A 4,210-nucleotide genomic window follows, 5' to 3' on the forward strand; every position below is an offset into this window, starting at 1 on the left:
CACACACACACACACAAACACGTGTGACCATGCGGTAGTGTGTGTTTCCAAATTACAGCAGGAAATACGATTTCTTAAGCACGTATATGTTTTCTTTATTCATATTTGATTCTGTGGTTTCAAACACATTTGCGTGTCCGTGTCATATGAATATGGTGATTTTTGGAGCTTTTCAGCCCCAGTGTTCATTCATTATATGAAACTGAATAGCCACAATATTTTACAAATAAATTCACACTTTGTCAAGCAGGTTTGTATGCTAAAAATTGAGGATGTGTATACGCTCGCTGAACTGTTTTAAACATCTTTTGCAGATTGAAGGGACCTCACGCCCTCCTCCTCATGTCCTGTGAGATGTTTCCATCCACATTCAGGAGTAACACCAAACAAACCACATTTCTTTTTTCTGCTTCTTCAGAATCCCACCGGACTCTTTCCTGAGGATCTCAGGTATGCAGTGATGTGCTTTCGTGATAACCCTTCGTATCAATTTTATGGCTCTCGGTTGCTTTGTAAAGGCCACACAGCCTGCAGCTATACTGTATGAGAGCCACTGCGGTGTGAACAGGGAGTTTATATTTCTCCTCAAGACCTTCCCAAGTCTTGACTTCCCTCCGGCTGTTTATCTTCAAATCTGTCTGCTTTGTATGTTAGACAGGCATTTTCACAAATAGCTAAATTCAGCTACTAGAAATGAGTTAAAACCATACTGATATATGAATGAATGATGCATCTTTATTTAGATTAATTCCTGTGATTTCCGTCTGGACATTTTTTTTTGTAGAAAATGCGAGTGGTGCATCATAATAAAGCAAGGGTGTGATCTCTATGGGTTCTAGGACGTTGCTTTGAAGTTGATGAAGTGTTGTGAATAGTTGTTAATGGGTAGTTGGCAGATGGCAGATTAGTGTGGTTACTGATGGGTTCAGGTCAAAAGGACCCAAATCTTTGTTATGATCCTGTTCTATAGATATAGACTTAGTTAAGTCCTTCAGTGTTAGTTTATGAAATTGTATAACCTGTTTTATAGTCAGACGGAAAATTAAAGGTCCGAAAGTAAATACACGTGACCAAAAGCTACACGATTTGAGATGTCATTCATGCACAAATATTGCATGGTACATAACAGAGTTTGGTTAGAAACTGTAAAAATATTTTTCCTCAAGTTGATTTTGAATTCTTAGTACGGAGAGGTGGTGTTGAGAAGCCAACTCCCGTGGGAGTCAAACAACGTCTGGTCTATTTTTAAGTGTTTTTCTGGTTTGTCAGACAAGGCTTAAGGCTAGTCCCAGACTAAAATTAATGTGTGACCTGTCTTAATATAACTTGCCCAGAAATATCTTAAAATATAACAGTGCCATTGTTTTGTCTCGAGATGCACACCAGTAATGTATTCTTCTGAGACATTTTTATAAAAGCGACACAATTATCTTAAATCAACCAAGGCATAGTCCTGGTTTAAGCCAAGCCGTGTCTGTGAAACCGGGCCTTTGTGTCGGTCAAAGCGATCAGTATAAAACAAAAACTCTCAGAGACGCAACACAGAAATCAAAAACCAGAAAAAGGAAAGTTTGTTTTTTTATGGAAAGGAGAAAGTTCAGAGTTTTGACTCCTGCGGCATTTCACTTGTTATTATAAATGTAGAAATGAGAAGCGTTAGAAAGAAGCTTTGTAATGTAGTTCTGTAGTCTTTAAAGCTTGATGTCATAGTAGATGATATCTCAGTGCCAGGGATGGATTACTGACCGGGCCAGTGCGCCGGGGGCCCTTGACTACCATGAGCCCGAGGGGGCCCTGGGCTTCAAGGTTGCGCCATCCAGTTTGGCACCAAAAATGTGTCACAGGTGTAACAGTTTCAGCACCACCGGCCACGCCCCCCATGTCGTCACCGTCAGCTCGCTTCACCCGTTCCCTTTCCCCAGAGTTCTGAACTCAGTTTCCCAGCATGCACCGCACATCCACCATTTTTGATTAGTCCACACCTGCATCACATCATCAGGATTCTATTTAAGTTTGCACCTTTTTGTTCTTCCCTGTTCAGTCTTGTTGTCTTCACTGCAATTCTTTACCCCGATAAGTATACCTGTTTTTGAATTCTTACCTGTTTTTGGATATTCCTGTTTTTGAATACTTACCTGTTTTTTGGATATACCTGTTTTGGAAATACGGAGGGGGAGAGGGAGAGGGAGAGGGAGGGAAAGGGAGAGGGAGAGGGAGAGGGAGAGAGGGAAGCAGGGAGAGTGAGAGGAGAGGAGACGGATGAGAGAGGAGAGGGAAGGGGAGAGTGATGAGCAGAGTTTGATGACTTTTTAAGCAAGCAGGAAGTGAAGATGAGGTGATGATAGAATCTTATGAACTCAAAATCAAACCAAAAACCAATTAAACTGACATGTATGCAAGTGTTGACACACAGTTTCCGATCCAGTATATGGTGCGCGCGTGTGTGTGTGTGTACGTCTTGTTGCGAGTGTCTGTGCATTTCTGTTTGAAGAGTGTGTGTCTTTGTGAGTGCGTGTGTTAGGTTGTGCTTCAGGGGATGTGCATCTTGTTATCTTGTTGTGTGTTGCATGCTGTGTGTGTTTAAGTGTTTTGCATGTGTGTGAAGTGTGCATGCACCGTTGTGGTGTGTGTATGTGTGTGTGGGTGTGTGTGTGTGTGCTGGAGTGTGTGTGTGATTGTGTGTTTTAGTATTGCGTGTCTGTGGAAGTGTGACTGTATCTGTTTGTGTTTGTATGAGTCTCTGTACCTGTAAGTATTTCTGTATGTTATGCTGTGTCGTTGACGTGGAAGTGTGTGGGTGTGTGTCTTTGGGAGGTTGTGTGTGTGTTGTGCATGTGTAGAGTGTGACTGTGTGGTTGTATTTCTGTATGTGTGTGAAAGCAAAAAATTCATCTGTCTGATGTAAGTATGTGTATGAAGTGTGCGAGCTCCTCTCTCTGTGTGTGGTGGTGTGTGTGTGGGCGTGTCGTGTGCTGGTGTGTGTGTGGAGTACGTGTGGTGCAGAGCACACGCAGAGCAGATGCAGTGTGGCTTAGCTCATCGCGAACTGCCATTTATTTATTTATTCATTTATTTATTAGATATTATTTATTATAATGATCTTGCTTGGTCTATAAACACCATGCACTGTGCTGTATTTTACCTTTCTGTGTTTTTCTTATTTGCTCCTGTAAAGCTGCTTTGGAACAATGCACATTGTGAAAAGCGCTATATAAATAAAATTGAATTGAATTGAATTGTGTGTGTGTGTGTGCGTGTGTGTGTGTGTGCATGCTTGAGTGTGTTTTAGTATTTGCGTGTCTGTGGAAGTGTGACTGTATCTGTTTGTGTTTGTATGAGTCTCTGTACCTGTAAGTATTTCTGTATGTATGTCTGTGTGTTACTGTGGAAGTGTGTGTGTGTGCGTGCGTGTGTGTGAGTGAGTGTGTGTGTGCTTGTATACATTGTTATACACATGTCATTACACAGATTCGTAAACCATGTAAACATGGTTTCGGGGACACTTCCTTTGTGAAAAAAACATAATAAATGATCTTTTTTTTAAAGAAAAAATTGCGGGAGTCTGTTTGTCTGTGTATCTGTGTGTGTGTGGTAGAGAAGAAAATACATTTCTGTGTAAGTACGAGTGTGTCAATAATAGTCAATAATCTTTTTGCTGTATATAGAGGACTGTTTCTAATAATTATATACATTATTGCACATGTTGTACTTCACCAAAGTCAATGTTCTGGCAACCTTATTTACAAACTGTCACCATCAAGACTCACTCACAATGAACACACAAACATTCACAGTTTGGCACAGATGGCATGAGCTACATTTCATCTGTCAACTTGGAAGCAAATAGCCCGAATGGAACATTCAGAACAGAAAAACAGGGACAGTTTGACGTGTCGAAAGTACTTGGCCTGAAAGTACAGTTCACACACTCGCATTGTAAAGTATACAATATAATAAGCATTCTTTTCATTTTTTATTTACAGAGACAGGATGAGATGTGGGTCGTGAAATCAAAGAATATTTATAATTTATTTACAACATATTGATTTCAAGCGTTGTTGGGCTTTAAATTGTCGTGTCGCTGACCCGAGCTCAGTGCGAGTCCAGCGCCGTTCACTGCAGACCAATTATCCACAATGTAAAAATTAAACCCTTCACTTACCACAAATTAAATTATTGCAAATTTGCTTTCCGGAGGCGGAGATGTGCT

This window comes from Triplophysa rosa, linkage group LG1 (genome assembly GCF_024868665.1).
Source record: "Triplophysa rosa linkage group LG1, Trosa_1v2, whole genome shotgun sequence".
In the NCBI taxonomy this organism is placed as follows: Eukaryota; Metazoa; Chordata; class Actinopteri; order Cypriniformes; family Nemacheilidae; genus Triplophysa; species Triplophysa rosa.